We start from the raw sequence: 17,557 nt of genomic DNA on the forward strand, positions 1-17,557 counted from the left end.
CCAGGGCTCGAACCCATGTCCCCTGCATTGGCAGACAGATTCTCAACCACTGCGCCACCAGGGAAGCCCTTGTTTTCTTTTTTCTGCCTTCCTGTTGGTTATTTTAGAATTCCATTTTGATTTACTTATAGTGTTTTTGAAGCTTGCTGTATAGCTTTTTAAGTGGTTGTTCTAGGTATTATGCTATATATACATAACTTATTACAGTCTATTGGTGTCATCATTTTGCCAGTTCAAGTAAAGTATAGAAACCTTACCTCCCTTTACATCCCTTTACTCTCCCCCTTTAAAAATATAATTTTCTGGCACTTCCCTGGTGGTCCAGTGGTTATGACTCTGCGCTGCCAATGCAGGGGGCGTCAGTTCGATCCCTGGTTGGGGAACTAAGATCCCACATGCCGTGCAGCACAGCGGAAAGATAAAAAAACAACAACAAGAACAAATATATATATATATAGAACAAGTTGGGAAGAAATATTTATAACATATATAATAAAAGTTAAAAAAATATATATATAAAATTTTCTTATTTCCTCTACACATATTTAGAACCAGACAATATTATAACTTTTGCTTCTCCGATCAAACATAATTCAGAAAACTCAAGAGTAGAAGGAAAATCTATTATATTTATCCATATTTTTGCTTACTGGCTCGCTCTTTCTTCCTGATGTTTAAAGAACTTCCTTTAGCCATTCTTTCAGGATTGGTCTGCTGGTGACAAATTCTTTTAGTTTTCCTTCATCTGAGAGTGTCTTGATTTCACCTTCATGCCTGAAGGATACTTCTCCTGGATATAGGATTTTTTCTTTTGGCACTTAAAAATATTGTGATACATGATTTCTGATGAGAAATCCACTGTCATTTGAATTGTTTTTCCCCTATAGGTATGGTGTTTCTCTTTTGCTGTTTTTCAAGATTTTTTTCTTCGTCTTTTGTTTTTAGGAGTTTGACTATCATGTGCCTTAGGGTGGATTACTTTGGATTTATCCTGTTTGGGTTCGCTTAGCTTTTTTTTTTTTAGATATAGGTTTATATCTTTTATCAAACTTGGGAAGTTTTCAGCCATTATTTTTGGTAGTACTTTCTTCAGTCCTCCCTCTCCTCTCCTGTCTTTCCAGAGACATTCTGATGACATGGATGTTAAACCTTTTATTATATAGAACAGGTCCCTGAGGCTCTGTTCATTTTTTATTTCAGCATGTTTTCTTTCTGTTATTTAGATTGGTAATTTCTATTCTATCTTCCAGTTTACTGATTCTTTCCTCTGCCCTCTCTACTCTTCAGCTCATCTACTGAGTCTTTTGCTTTGGTTATTGTATCTTTCTCTTCTAAAATTTCCATTTGTTTCTTCCTATATCTTCTTTTTGTTTGCTGAGATTTTCTTTTTTTAATGTGTTTTTGTAATTTCTCATATAAGCATTTTTATCATGCTTTAAAATCTTTGTCGAATAATTCTAATGTATCTCCCATGTAGCTGTTGCCATCTTTTGATTGTTTTCTTTCATTCAGTTTGAGACCGTCCTGGTTCTTGGCATGATGGTGTAGTGGGTTGAATAATGTTCCCCATAAATTCATTTTCACCTGGAACCTCAGAGTGTAACCTTATGTGGAAATAGGGTCTTTGCAGATGTAATTAGTTAAGGTGAGGTCATAGTGTATTAGGGTGGGCCCTAAATTCAATGACTAGTGTCCTTATAAGAAGAGAACACACAGACACACACATAAGGAAAATAGCCATGTGATGAGAGAGGCAGAGATTGAAGTGATGCAGCTACAAGGAATGGAAGGGGCCATCAGAAACTAGAAAAGGGCAAGGAAGGATTCTTCGCTGGAGACTTCAGAGGGAACATGTTCTTGCTGACATCCTGATTTCTGGCTTCTAGCTTCCAGAACTGTGAGTGAATAAATTTCTGTTGTTTAAGCTATCGAATTTGTGATTCTTTGTTATGGCAGTCCTAGGGACCTAATACAGTTGGTATGACAAGTAATTTTTATTGAAACCTGGATATTTGGGATATATGTTTTAAGACTTTGGATCTTATTTCAACCTTCTGTTTTAGCTGGCTTCCTCTGACACTGCTCTTGCTGGAGACGGAGTGGTAGACACTGCTTCATTACTGCCAGGTGAGGGTAGAAGTTCAGGTCCCACTTGGCCTCTGTTGACAGTCAAGGGAGGATGCTCTTCATTACTCCTAGGCGTTCTCTGACACCACCCCAGTGGAGAGAGGGAAGAATGCCTTGTTACTTCAGGGTGAGAGTATTAGTCTGTGCTCCCTATCTGGTCTCAACTAATACCGGAGCTAGGGAGTAGGGGGGTCAGGAGGAGGAACTACCACCCAGCAAGGATGAAATTCCAGCAAAGGGGTTAGGATGTCTTGTTACAGCCTGGTGATTGTGGAAGTCTAGGCCCCCAATTCAGCCTTTGCTGGTGAAGGTGGGGTTGGTTTTTTTTCTGTAATGTTTGATGCTGGTAAAGCTCTTATTGTCTAAAAGTTTTCTATCTTTCTAGACTGCCTTTTTCCTGTCCTTAGAGAAAGCAGACCTTTGTTGGGGCCCTTTTTGTCTGTGTTTGTGGATTGCCACCTTCTTCCACTCTGAGTCTGCAATATATGAGGCGAAAGGAAAACCCAGGGAACTCACCACTGTGTCATCTCCCCACTCTCAAGATCCCTAGCTGGTCTGCTTTCTTTGCTTCACCTTTCAGTCTTTCTACATTTGTTTTGTATATAACATCCAGGATTTTTTACTTATACGTAGCAGGAAGAATGGGGAAAATATGTCTACTCCATATCCCTAGAAGTAGAAATCCTCTGAGCTCCTAACTTTTTATTTCCTTGACCTCCTCAACTTCCTTCCCATTGTCCTTCATTCTCATTCACTGGCAAAACCCAAACTTTGTAACAGCCTAATTCTCGGCCTCCTTCTATGTTTAGGCAGCTAAGTATGAAGAAGAAAAATTGCACAGTGGAGGGAATTGGTGCACCAAAATTCCATGGTATAAAATTTCCAATTGCCTCCATGCTGCCAGCCATGCCTACTGTGTTTATCGTCAGCCCTCTGTTTCTCTCTCCCATTCCTCACACAAGTAACTGAAGCCACCTCCTCCATCCCCTTTCCTAACATCTCACCACCTACCTCACTCTCACCTGCTACCTCATGGAGAAAATGGAAGCCATCAGGTAGGACTGACTCTGCACCTACAATCTTGCACACATCTGCATTCATTCTTACTTCTCTCCCATGATGGAGGATGAAGCCCCTCCTTCTAAAGCCAGTCTCGGCATCTGAGCTATGTAGCCCATCATGGCCTGCACACTCAGTAACCTTGCTCATCAATTATTGCCTCTCTTCTAGTATGTCCTCAACGTCATCCCTCCTAAAAAGCTTATCTTATATCATTAAAATAATCCCCCTTGCTTCCTTCCCTTCTCATTACCTATCCACTTCTCTTCCCCATTTCAAAGCAAGCATTCTTAAATGTGCTTTCTATATTAGCTGTCTATACTTCCTGACATCTCATTCTCTCCTCAATCAACTGTGGTATCATATCTGCCCTCACAATGTTGAAATAATTCTTGCCAATGTCTCCAAAGGCATTTATCACTGAAGCCAGCGGATACCTTTCAACCTTACCTTACTTGACATCTTTATAATATTTGCACAATTGAACATTATCTTTTTTTAAAAAAAAAAACTTCCCTTCTCTTGGCCTCTTCTGTTTTCCCTTAATCTCTCTGGCTACTGTCTTTGGTCTCTACCAAGTTTCCCCTTTCTCTGCCAGTGTTCCCTTTCTTAGGCTTCTCTCTTTACACAGTAAGTCTGGACACTCATCCGACCCTTGGCACCTCACTATCCTTATTCCCTACATCTAATACATCACCGCATCCTTCATTCAACTTCCTTTGTGTATTACTCAGCTTGGGCTGCCATAACAAAATACCACAGACCAGCTAGCTTAAACACAGAAATTTATTTTCCCACAGTTCTGAAGGTTAGAAGTCCAAAATCAAAGCATGTTCAGTTTCTGGTGAGGACTCTCTTCCAGGCTTGTAGAGGACTGCCTTCTTAATTTGCCCTCACATGGTGAAGAGAGAATGCAAGCTTTCTGGTGTTTCTTCTTATAAGGGCACTAATCCCATCATGGAGGGGGGCACCCTCATGACCTCATCTAAACCTAATTATCTCCCAAAGTCCCCATCTCCAAATACCATCACATTGGGCTTTAGGGGAAGAGGGGTACACAAGTCAGTCCATAGCACATTGCTCTTAAATTCTTTTGCCTTTTCCATCTCTACTGCCATTTTTTCTTACCTAGATTATTTCAATAGTTTCCCAGCTGGACTCTCTGCCTACATTATCCCCCTCAAAGCTGTTCCCCATTCTGTAGCTGGACTGTTATATCTGAGGCAGAAATCAGGCCTCATAAGTCCCCTGCAAAAAATACTTCAGTCATTTTTGATAGACTTTCTATAAAGTCTACACATCTTACTATAGCATGGAAATCCCTCCATGTTTGGGCTCCTGCTTATCTATCTGACCCGTCTCTCTTCCCACCCCCTTGTACTCAGTGATACCTCCATAGTACAATACTTAGGGTTTGCTAGACACACCATGATTATTAACATTTCCTCATTCTCGGGACTCAACTCAGATGTCACCTCCTCTAATAAGCCCTCCATGACCCTTAGGCTGGATGAGGTGCTTTATCTAAGTAGCTCACTGTGATTCTTTCTTTCATAGCACTTAGCCCACTTCGTTATAGTTGTGTTTTACTTGTCGGTCTCCCCCACTTGGCTATAAGCTCCTTGAGGGCAGTAGCTGGTCCTAACTCCTCACTCTATTCCAAGTACAGGTGCAATTCTGAGCACAAGTAGATGTTTCATGTTTGCTTCTTAGGTGCAACTTCTGTTTTTATTGATGAAAAAACTAACAAGAGAACATAAGCTATCACTCCACCAAAGCCAAGCTAGCAAGAAGCCCAGAAACCAAGGAATGTCACTATCAATGAGTCAGCTGTCAGAGTCTCCAGGCCTAGCACTGATACTATAGAAAAAGGTGACCTTAATCAAATTATTTCGCTTCTTTGGGCCTTCATCTGTAAAATGAAAGGGTTGGGCTAAATCACCTCCTAAGTTTCCTTCTAATGCTAATGTTTTATAATTCCATGTAAGGAGACCATAAGTGTCTGGTTGGAATGTCTCAGAAATCACCAACCTGGGATATTTCTTACTCTACCATAAAGAAATCTGAGGATAGCCTGGGTTTATAAAGAACCCAGGCAATCAGGGTTTCTCTTCACTACCCATTCATTTCTTTATTAATTCAACATTTATTGAGCACCTAATCTGTACCAAGCATATAATGCTTTTCAGTTTAGAAATTTCATAAGTGCTGATAAACAATAGAGTAAAAAGGACAGAATTCTCTGTGAGGACAATTTGACATATAATTTTCCAAATTTCAGACAGAAACACAGTGACTTCGTAGGGGAAAACACTACAGAAGGTTCTATAAGAACTCCATTCAATTGCATTTAGAAATGGTTATGTAACTGATACATTGAACAAGTGTGACTCATAGGATGTAATCAATCATAAAGCAACACTTCAAATTTATTCCACAGAGTTAGCACTTTCTCTGCTTTTGGGTGAAATTTAGATCAAATTTTCATTCTTCTAGTCACTTCCAGGCAGTATATCCTTTGGTCAGTAATTAACGTGTCTGGATTCATATCACAGTAAAAACGTCAACAGGTTTCTCCCATCCCCATCTCAGCCTCCTACAAAGAGCTACAACTGGGTTAGGAGAGCAACCCATGTGCCCTTTCTTTTCTGATCCCTGCCCCTTGCAGTTCTCAGAAGGTGACTGCACACTTCTCTGCAGTTAGAATACTGGGAGGAAGATAAGGAGAGGGGAGCAAGAAAGTTCTTACTTGCCTGGTAGTGGTGTGAAGAGCTAGTATCAGAGTTCTTTGCCTGGTAGTGGTGTGAAGAGCTAGTATCAGAGTTCTTTGGCCTTGACAGATATACCAAGTTGCCTCTCTTGTTGGTTTGTATGAGTTTTCCGGAGATGCTCCAGGGTAGGGCTTCTCTCACCTGGATTTCCCTGCAGATGAATGGATACATCTTAATATGGCTGATCACTTACTCTTTCCTGGGACCCCAGGAATCTGGTACCAGCTCCATATTTTTGTTCATCTGGTTATCCATCCAAATGACCCTCTTAGAAAGGATGCAAGATAACCCCATGTCTGCTTTCTCTTGTGAGTGGCCCACATCTGGTTCAACGGAACCACTCACATTTTATTTGCCCCCAGAGATTTAGAAAGGTTGGCTGGGGGGAGGACACCCAGCACACAGACTACTCTATACAAAACAACCCTCACCTCGAATCTCTAGTTTTCATTTTTAATGTGCTTTGTATTTATTATACGTAAGGGGTTGAAAAGCCATGTAATCAGATTTTGACAACCTGTGTTGCAAATTTTGCAAAATGGAGGTCTTATACCTCACTTTAAAATGTGAAATCAGTGTCTTAGTGGTTTACCTGAAACTTTCATTCTTTTACAGTTCTACCTGCCTTGTGATGCCAGAATGACCAGTTTCTAATCCCATCTTTGGTCTACACTTGCCATGTCACCGTGACAAGTAGCCTTTTCCTCCCCTAGTTTCATCATCTAAGGGAAAGTTAATAGCAAGTCTTTATGTAATTTAAAGTACTTACTTGCATTATCTGGAGATTCCTAGGGCTGCCACAACAAAATACCGTACACTGGGTGGTTTAAACAAGTGAAATTTGTATCTGACAGTTCTAGAGGCTAGAAGTCCAAAATCAAAGTGTCAGCAAGGCTACATCCCCCCAAAGGCTCTGAGATTAGAATCTGTACTGAGCCTCTCTCCTAGCTTCTGATGGTTACTGGCAATCTTTGGCTTACAGCTGCATCACTCCAGTTTCTCCGTCTTCATTTGATGATCTTCCTGTACATCCATGTCTCTGCAGGACCTTCTTATAAGAACACCAGTCATTGGATTTAGGGCCCACCCTAATCCAATATGACATCATCTCAATTTGACTACATCTGCAAAGACCCTATTTCCAAATAAGGTCATATTCGCAGGTTCTGAGTGATCATGGATCTGGGGGGGCCGGGGGTAACACTATACAATCCAGTACAGGTACTGGATATTTTCTATAGAAAGGTTCAATATCAGTGCAAATATGATGTTGCATGGTTTCCCCCCCCCCCCCAAATAATGTTTTTAAAACTAGGGAGATTACATCAATTTTGGAAAGGCCTATGGAAATGGGTACCTCTGGGTTGCACTGGAGTACACTGCATAGCGGTAGTCATAATCATAGAGGAATATGACAAAGGAGGCAAACAAACAGCTTAATAAGCATGGGTATGTATCGTATGAGAGAATCAAAGCAAGCTAATAATAGCTACCCTAGAGATGAGCTAGCAGATGCTTTTTCCACAGCTGAATCCTCAGAGGGATGATGTAGTATTTGTTGATTTTGCCATGTGACTTGTAAAAACAAAAGAGATACAAAGAAGACAAATGACATTGTAATTTTGAGTGGTTTGACCATAACTGCACATACTAAAGTTATCATAGCACTGGTAGTGATGTGTTGTTCTATATACTCATCACTTTTTAAGCCTCTGCAACATTTTAGACAGTTTTCCTGAGAGTATTTTCCCCCGGTACCAGGTTTCCCCTTTTCCAAAAGTTTGAATGGTTTGTTGGAACCCTGTTCAAATAATGACATAACATCAGGCATAAAACTGAAAGCAGCTAAAGGAGAGTTTTCATGTTATCCATCAAAATTGGGTTTTTTATACTAACTTCAAATACAGTTTCTTCATAATTTATCAATAAAGTCTATCCTGAGAAAATCTGGACCTTCAGAAAAGTGCAATGAATAGGTCTATTTCCTATCCATATCCTCTTGCTAATCTTGAGTAACTTCTTCCTGGACCTTTGATTTTGCTTGGCCAAGACTGCTCTTTGGAAAATCATATATTTACCCATTTCTGCTCATTCAATGAGATTGTCATGCAACTTTGGAAACTTGGAGTGACTTCATTAAATAGCATGTATTTCTTATTCAAAACGATTTGAGACATTTTTAATTACTACTTTTCCTTCTACTTTACCTGGAACTTCTTTTCTGACTGTGGCAAATGCCACCACGTGCCTACCTTTGTATGTACAAACAGAGTCAGTGGATACTTATCCATTCTTTCGCTGCAGACGATTGATGCCAAATTTAAATCTTCCTTTGGGTAATTGTTTTCTCTGTGTCTTACTGTGTTATCGCCTCTTTACTGCAATTTGTATTTTCTTTTGTAAGACATTTGGATTCTTATGAAAGTGTTACGTATGTAAATAACGGAAACAACACCCACACCATTACTTAGTTCCTGTGGGCGCTGCCACACTTTTTTGTTTTCTTTCTTCTTTTTCGTCTTCTTCTTCTTTTTTCTTTTTTTAATCTATTCTTTTAAGAATAGTTCTTAGGAATAGAAATGATGCAACAGTCTAAAAGATATAGTCAGTGGTCTATTAATTAGTGAAGAGTAATGTTTATATAAAAATTGGCCTCTATAACTGACGGCCAACCTGATTGTTGTGAATGTCATACCATTTTGTGCTGGCTTAAAACACGGTAGCAGATGTGATACAGTTTGTATAATGTTCCACCATAAATTGAGCATGGCAGGACGTATAACACCATCAGTCAAAGTGAAATGGTTATATGGTAACCAGAGAAATTATTGAGCTTCTCTATGGATTGGCCTGTTTTGATAAAGTAAGTCAGACCACAGAGATTTTTCTCCACCTTGGAAAAAGGACCGAAAAGTACCAGTTATGCAAAACCACTGGGCCTGTTTGTAGTCAGTAGCCGTCAAGGACTTTTAGGATATCTTTTACCTGAAGGGCTCCAAGGGCAATGCTTGGAATCTCAAGGTCTACACACAAGCAGTGCCATGAAGTCCCAGTGTTACAGAAGTTAAGAGAGAGAAGGGGCTGAGGCCTGCTTCCCTCGTTCTCTGCTGGCCTCCTTCTCTTTTGTAGGAGACATTTGTGTGCAAGGCAGGTTGGGACCACATCAGCTCAGGCCATGGGAAGGGGGAAGAAGCCAAGATCCAGTGTGACAGAGGGGACAGAGCGTTTGTCTTCAGAAGCTGGCCCATCCCCAGGAGGCAGCAAGGCAGACCAGTGTGCAGCGGTCAAAGGGCATGACTAACACAGATTGAGCCAGACTATTAGGAGATCTGAGTGCATCCTCTCTGCCAGCAGTTCTGGAAGAAGTCCTGGTGACAATAGTCAAAATCAGGCACAGTTCCAGGTGATTGGTCCAGTCACAGCAGGTCCCCAGCAGAAGCTGAGAAGGGAGTAGAAAAGCACATCCTGCTTCCCAGAGGAATGGGCAGAGCAAGAATTTGGCAAAGCACAAGGACCCGAGCTGAGGAAGCTGGGGTCTAGGGCCAGGATCCAATCCCTGCTGAGAACTGGCATGCGTAGCAGAGAAACTGAGGCCAACTGGAGTCCCAAGGCTTTGGGCAAAGTGGTAAGAGAACTCTGAGACTCAGCATCTACAGGAGGAACCAGATTTCCAGGTCTCTAGGCAACCAAACCAGTTTTGTCTATTAATAGGTCTAAGGCTGATGACACCAATCAGGACTGGCTCAGACTGGTTGGGGGCGACTAAGAGCTTCTGGAACTGTAATGTGCATAAGAATTACCTGGGGATCTTGTTAAAATGAAGATTCTGATTGGGTGAATCTGAATGGGGCCAATATTCTGAATTTCTAATAAGATCCCAAGTGATGCTGCTGGTTTTCTAGAAAAGCAAAACTCAGAGAATCCACACTTGCTGTCATGTGCTCCCCCCCACCACCCCTACTGGTCTCCACCCATTTCACCTGCCCAATCAGCCGTCCCTCCTCCCCAGCCCTCTTCCTAGTCATATCTGGCCATCTTCTTTTCCTTTTCTTTTCCCCGTCTTGCCAACCCCTTTGTCCTGCTGCACTTCTCTGTCAAGACCATCAACAGAAAAAGAGTTTCTGTTTAGATACTAGAAGGGGCAAGATAGCAAAAGCCAGAAACATTTTCCCCATTGTCAGCACACAACTAAATGCTTTTATGTTTGATAGAAATAATTAGTCCAGATTAATCTCTTTTTCAGTCTCATAAAGAGCATGAAGAATATGTGACCTTTCCCTCCTAATATAATCCAACAGTTAAGAAATTTCTTCTAAATGCTCACTTTGACAACACATATACTTAAAGTTGGAACAGTGCAGAGAAGATGATCACAGCCCCTGTGCAAAAATGACGCACAAATTTCTGAAGCTTTCCATATTTAAAAAAAGACATTAAAATAGACATAAATTAATGGAGAAATATACTGTGTTTATGAAAGAGAGGAACCAATATAGTAAAATCTTCAATTCTACTCAAATTAATCTGTAAAAAGAATGCAAATCCAATAAAAATCCCAACAGAGTTTTAGTAAAACCTAATTCTTAAATTCAAATAAAAGAGCAAATGTCCAAGAATAGCTCAGAAAAATTTGAAGATAAAGAATAGAGTGGGGAAAAGAAAGAAAACTACAGGCCAATATCACTGATGAACATAGATGCAAAAATCCTCAACAAAATACTAGCAAACAGAATCTAACAGCACATTAAAAGGATCATAGACCATGATCAAGTGGGGTTTATCCCAGGAATGCAAGGATTCTTCAATACACGCAAATCAATCAGTGTGGTAAACCATATTAACAAATTGAAGGAGAAAAACCATATGATCATCTCAATAGATGCAGAAAAAGCTTTCAACAAAATTCAACACCCATTTATGATAAAAACCCTCCAGAAAGTAGGCAAAGAGGGAACTTAACTCAACATAATAAAGACCATATACGACAAACCCACAGCCAACATCGTTCTCAATGGTGAAAAACTGAAACCATTTCCTCTAAGACCAGGAACAAGACAAGGTTGTCCACTCTCACCACTATTATTCAACATAGTTTTGGAAGTTATAGCCATAGCAATCAGAGAAGAAAAAGAAATACGATGAATCCAAACTGGAAAAGAAGTAAAGCTGTAACTGTTTACAGATGACATGATACTCTACACAGAGAATGCTAAAGATGCTACCGTAAAACTACTACAGCTCATCAATGAATTTGGTAAAGTAGCAGGATACAAAATTAATGCACAGAAATCTCTTGCATTCCTATACACTAATGATGACAAATCTGAAAGAGAAATTAAGGAAACACTCCCATTTACCACTGCAACCAAAAGACTAAAATACCTAGGAATAAACCTACCTAAGGAGACCAAAGACCTGTATGCAGAAAACTGTAAGACACTGATGAAAGAAATTAAAGATGATACAAACAGATGGAGAGATATACCATGTTCTTGGATTGGAAGAATCAACATTGTGAAAATGACTATTCTACCCAAAGCAATCTACAGATTCAATGCAATCCCTATCAAACTACCAATGGCATCTTTCACAGAACTAGAACAAAAAATTTTACAATTTGTATGGAAACACAAAAGACCCCGAATAGCCAAAGCAATCTTGAGAAAGAAAAACGGAGCTGGAGGAATCAGGCTCCCTGACTTCAGACTATACTACAAAGCTACACTAATCAAGACAGTATGGTACTGGCACAAAAACAGAAATATAGATCCATGGAACAGGATAGAAAGCCCAGAGAGAAACCGATGCACATATGGTCACCTTATTTTTGATAAAGGTGGCAAGAATATACAATGGAGAAAAGACAGCCTCTTCAATAAGTGGTGCTGGGAAAACTGGACAGCTGCATGTAAAAGAATGATATTAGAACACTCCCTAACACCATACACAAAAATAAACTCAAAATGGATTAAAGACCTAAATGTAAGGCCAGACACTATCAAACTCTTAGAGGAAAACATAGGCAGAACACTCTATGACATAAATCACAGCAAGATCCTTTTTGACCCACCTCCTAGAGAAATGGAAATAAAAACAAAAATAAACAAATGGGACCTAATGAAACTTCAAAGCTTTTGCACAGCAAAGGAAAACATAAACAAGATGAAAAGACAACCCTCAGAATGGGAGAAAATATTTGTAAATGAAGCAACTGATAAAGGATTAATCTCCAAAATTTACAAGCAGCTCATGCAGCTCAATATCAAAAAAACAAACAACCCAATCCCCAAATGGACAGAAGACCTAAATAGACATTTCTCCAGAGAAGATATACAGATTGCCAACAAACACATGAAAGGATGCTCAACATCACTAATCATTAGAGAATTGCAAATCAAAACTACAATGAGGTATCACCTCATACCAGTAAGATGGCCATCATCAAAAACTCTAGAAATAATAAATGCTGGAGAGGGTGTGGAGAAAAGGGAACCTTCTTGCACTGTTGTTGGGAATGTAATTTGATGCAGCCACTATGGAGAACAGTATGGAAGTTCCTTAAAAAACTAAAAATAGAACTACCATACGACCCAGCAATCCCACTACTGGGCATATACCCTGAGAAAACCATAATTCAAAAAGAGTCATGTACCACAATATTCATTGCAGCTCTGTATTCAGGACATGGAAGCAACCTAAGTGTCCATCAACAGTTGAATGGATAAAGAAGATGTGGCACATATATACAATGGAATATTACTCAGTCATAGAAAGAAACGAAATTGAGTTATTTGTAGTGAGGTGGATGGACCTAGAGTCTGTCATACAGAGTGAAGTAAGTCAGAAGGAGAAAAACAAATACCGTATGCTAACACATATATATGGCCTCTAAAAAAAAAAAAAAAACAGGTTCTGAAGAACCTAGGGGCAGGACAGGAATAAAGATGCAGACTTAGAGAATGGACTTGAGGACACGGGGAGTGGGAAGGGTAAGCTGGGACGAGGAGAGTGGCATGGACATATATACACTACCAAATGTAAAATAGATAGCTAGTGGGAAGCAGCTGCATAGCACAGGGAGATCAGCTCGGTGCTTTGTGACCACCTAGAGGGGTGGGATAGGGAGGGTGGGAAGGAGATGTAAGACGTAGGGGATATGGGGATATATGTCTACATATAGCTGATTCACTTTGTTATACAGCAAAAACCAACACAACATTTTAAAGCAATTGTACTCCAATAAAAATGTTAAAAAAAGAAAAAAAAAGAATAGAGTGGGGAAAAAAGAAAAAGAGTAGAGTGTGGGAGGGGAGTTCTCACTCTAGAAAAGCTCAAGACTTAATATGTAGTCAGAGTTATTAAAATGGTGTAACAGGGCTTCCCTGGTGGCGCAGTGGTTGAGAATCTGCCTGCCAATGCAGGGGACACGGGTTCGAGCCCTGGTCTGGGAAGATCCCACATGCCGCGGAGCAACTGGGCCCGTGAGCCACAACTACTGAGCCTGAGCGTCTGGAGCCTGTGCTCTGCAACAAGAGAGGCCGCGATAGTGAGAGGCCCACGCACCGCGATGAAGAGTGGCCCCCACTCGCCACAACTGGAGAAAGCCCTCACACAGAAACGAAGACCCAACACAGCCAAAAATAAAAATAATAAATTAAAAATTAAAAAAAAAGGTGTAACAATAGATATTCTATTTAATGTGATCATAAGTGATTTTGATTTTCTTATTTGTGCTTTTTTCCTACACCAAATATGTGCTAGTTTTGTGATTAAAAAAAATAAACCTTAAACAATAAGTGCTTTGAAAAAAGGGAAATATCTTCTGAAAGATAAAAAATCAGAATGGTGTCACATATTTATTTTATGTCCCTACTCCCTAAAAATGTATCTATACAAAATATAGATATATATATATATATCCGTATGTGGTATACACTGAATGTGTTTCCACTTGCAGCCCTAAGGGGTCGCCAGTTCCTGGCTTACACTAAAAAATAATCACATAATGTGAGGCTAGTTACTTAAACCCTCTCAGAAGTTTTCCGATCTATAAAGCGGTGATATTAATAGCTCCCCCAGTTCAACTCGGAGGATTTGTTGTTGGAATTGTATGAAATATGTGAAACTGCTTAATGAGATATTAAACAAGATACAAATGCAAACTGCTATTACTAGTAAGTATTTGAAATTAAGCAGTTGTAGATTTTAGAGTTTTGAACCAGCTTGTGTTGGTTTGACTGGACTCTTTGAAGCCATTTGTGTTCCAACAGGTGAAATAAGTGAGTTGGGAAAGCATAGTTTAAATCACAACTCCTCTCCCCACGCCACATCTCATTTCACAACTGTTTTTCATCCATTCAATGACTATATTTATTGGGTGCCAATATGTACTAGAGACTGGAGTCACGATGGTGAAACAGACACTGTCCTTGCATGCATGAAGCTTACAGATTAGCAGAGTATTTGTGGACAAGAAAATAGGCACTTTCAAAATAAGGTGTGACCAGTGCTGTTATGTGGTAAGTCCAGGGTGCCATGGGGCTCTCAGGGGGTCACCGCCCAGGCTTGGATGGTCATAGAAGCTTTCTTCAACCATGTCATGATGAAGAGGATGAAATATGCAGATGATTTAAAAGGTAAAAACAGTGGAGGATGCTTGCTGATAGGGCGAGGGGGAAGGGCAGCATATTCCAGGCAGAGGGAAGAAAACTTTACTGCCCCCAGGGCAAGAAAAGCAAAGGAACTACTTGCTGGTTTTTAAAAAAGCACCCTGATCATTTTTTGATCGATTTCAATACTTTATAATGTTTCCTAGGCCAGGCGCAGCATGACGAGTAATAGAATACATTTTAGGGTGACCCCCTCCTCCCGCCAAGCCTCCGGACCACTCCCCTACTAGCCTTTCCCCTCATTGCCTGGCCTTTCCTTTTGAAAAGATAGCACTGAAGAGGTGGAGAGAGGCTGTTCTCTTTTGAAGCAGCAGCATTGTTAACAGAGAAGGAAAAGTCTCCCATGAGCTATGGCAAAATCCTGCAGATTGGTTTATGAATCACTGTAGCTTAGGTTAAAGCCACCTAATTTCCTGAAAGCCACCCCATGGCTTTAGCCTTCCAGAGGGGCATAAAGCTTGTATGATATTTACTTTCAGTTAAACTTAAATGGGAATTGAAAAAAAAAAAACTAAAAAACCCAAAGAGTTTCTTCTGGGAGATCCTATTATTAAAGAAAAAACATTAAAGGCTACAAAGCCATGTGGATAAGATGTATATATTGCATTAAAGAAGGTCTGGGAATATACATATCAAGGTGTTACAGTGATAACTATCTCTGAGTAATTGGATTTCATGCAATTTGTATACCCTTTTTATTGTGAAATATGACACATGTTAGGGAAAGTGCATGATATATAAAAGTATAATTTAATAAATTTTTATTAAGTGAACCCTCGCTTAACCACTACTCAGATCAATAAACAGAATATGGCCCAGGGGCCCTCCATCTGCCCCTTCCCACTCACAACCCACTCTCTCCCCGCTGCCCTTACTTTTTTTTTTTTTTTTTGTCTACGACTTTTTTTTTTTTTTTTTTTAAGGATTTTCTTTTTAATTAATTAATTTATTTATTTTTGTCTGTATTGGGTCTTCGGTTCGTGCGAGGGCTTTCTCCAGTTGCGGCAAGCGGGGGCCACTCTTCATCGCGGTGCGGGGACCGCTCTTCATCGCGGTGCGCGGGCCTTTCTCCATCGCGGCCCCTCCCGTTGCGGGGCACAGGCTCCAGACGCGCAGGCTCAGCAATTGTGGCTCACGGGCCCAGCTGCTCCGTGGCATGTGGGATCTTCCCAGACCAGGGCTCGAACCCGTGTCCCCTGCATTAGCAGGCAGATTCTCAACCACTGCGCCACCAGGGAAGCCCTGCCCTTACTTTTATAATAACCTCTTTTTTTTCTTTTCTTTAGTTTTACCACCTAAGTGTATATTGATGCTTATATGTATTTATCTTTTCCTGTTTTTTGAACTTTAAGTAAATGGGAACATAACGATTTTTTAATCTCTATCTTTGAACATTAGCTTTCGGTCTTTCAACATGAGGTTTCTAAGTTTCATCCATGCTAAGGGTATTGTGGTTCATTCATTTTCAATGCTGTATGGTATTCCAAGGTTAGATATACCACACTTTATCCACTGTACTGCTGATAGACAGTTTGGCTTGTTTTTGGTTTGGGGCTATCATGAATAGAGTTGCTATTCTTTTGGTGCTCACATGCACATATTTCTATTGGATATATACCCAGGAGTGGGAATCTGGGTCACCAGATATGCATATCTTTAATAGATAATGCCAGAGAGTTAACCAAACACTGCAGTAGCAATGAACACTTCCTATAACAGTGTAGGAGTGTCCCCATTGCCCTACACTGAAGTTTTGTGCATATTTTTCTCTAGCTCATCTGAATTTTCTATTTTTCTCTGTAATAAATATCCATTGGTTTAATTAGGCAAAATGCTTTTCTAGTATTTCTTAAATGTGTCTTTCCCAATAGGGATATTATTTTTAAACTTTTAAATTGAAGTAAATCATTCTTACAGAAAAAAGGCACAGATCACAGATGTATGGCTTAATGGATTATCACAAAGAGAACCCACCTCTGTATCCACCACCCAGGTCAAGAAATAGAATTTTCTGGCACCCTAGAAGCCATCTTCATGCCCCCTTCTGGCACAATCCTTTCCCTCCTCATCACAGGTAAACTATATATTTAGTGTTAAAACAATAGATTACTCTTGTGTGGTTTTGAAATTTATAGAAATGGAACGATACAGCATACCTTATTTTGTGTGTAGCCTCTTTTATTTTCCAATATTGTGAGATTCATCTGCGTTGATATGCGTAGCAGTAATTCGTTCATTTTTTTCTTTTCTTGCCGCAAGGAAGAAATACTGACCTAAGAGAGCTGACCTACTCAGCACTTTTTCAACTCATGGACTGTATTGACCCATGCCACATGTGGATTAGAACACTTTACAGTCATTTGTATTTTGGTTTCTGCACAAATAATAAGCTTTTGGGTTAGAGATGCTGCAGGGAGAATGAATGTGGTACCTCCGCCCCGCCCCCGACCCAGCTGCCCTCTGATTTCCGTAAAAATGGCTCCACTTGGAATTGTCTCTCATTGATAATGGATGTTTTCTTTGCCTTCTTCTCCATCTAAAACACAAAACAGTATCACATCCCCAGGCTGCGTACTTTTATGTAAAACAGAGCTGTCACAGGATTTTACTGGAAAGTTGATTTATTTCTGAGGATCATGAGAGTCCAAGGATAAAACTGGCATCTGGCCACAGGGAGAGCCCTTGACCTAGAAGCAGAGACAGCTTCAAAGCTGTGTTGGTATATAATGGAACAGGGCACTTTTAACATGAATCACAGCCTCAAAACTTTCTAGGGGAAAAAGAAATCCTAAAACTGTCCTCCAAAAGGAAAGGTAAAATCAATAGCTTAGATTTTTTACTCTTTCAGATAAGCAATGCTAAACCCTTCTACACAAAACAGTTGTTGAAATCTAGCTTTTTTTTTTTTTTTAAAGAACAAAGAGTCAACTG

The 17,557-nt window shown here is 40.0% G+C and overlaps 1 long non-coding RNA gene and 1 other non-coding gene across 6 annotated transcripts in view; one reads left to right on the top strand and one right to left on the bottom strand.

Moving 5' to 3' along the window:
• Window positions 1–549: 549 nt before the first annotated feature.
• The window catches only part of LOC130709069 (uncharacterized), a 30,227-nt gene continuing 13,219 nt past the window's right edge, over window positions 550–17,557 (bottom strand). For 3 of the 5 annotated variants that reach the window (XR_009009528.1, XR_009009527.1, XR_009009523.1), the window contains one exon: window positions 2,236–6,108. This is a non-coding gene — a long non-coding RNA (uncharacterized LOC130709069). Of the gene's footprint in view, window positions 2,207–2,235; window positions 6,109–7,450; window positions 7,533–17,557 lie in introns of those variants that run through there. The other 2 variants (XR_009009525.1, XR_009009526.1) reach the window with 2 other exon arrangements.
• LOC114235877 (U6 spliceosomal RNA) lies at window positions 10,274–10,381 on the top strand. The gene has a single exon (XR_003621953.2). It is a non-coding gene; the product is annotated as a U6 spliceosomal RNA (small nuclear RNA).

This window comes from Balaenoptera acutorostrata, chromosome 10 (genome assembly GCF_949987535.1).
Source record: "Balaenoptera acutorostrata chromosome 10, mBalAcu1.1, whole genome shotgun sequence".
NCBI classification, from domain to species: Eukaryota; Metazoa; Chordata; class Mammalia; order Artiodactyla; family Balaenopteridae; genus Balaenoptera; species Balaenoptera acutorostrata.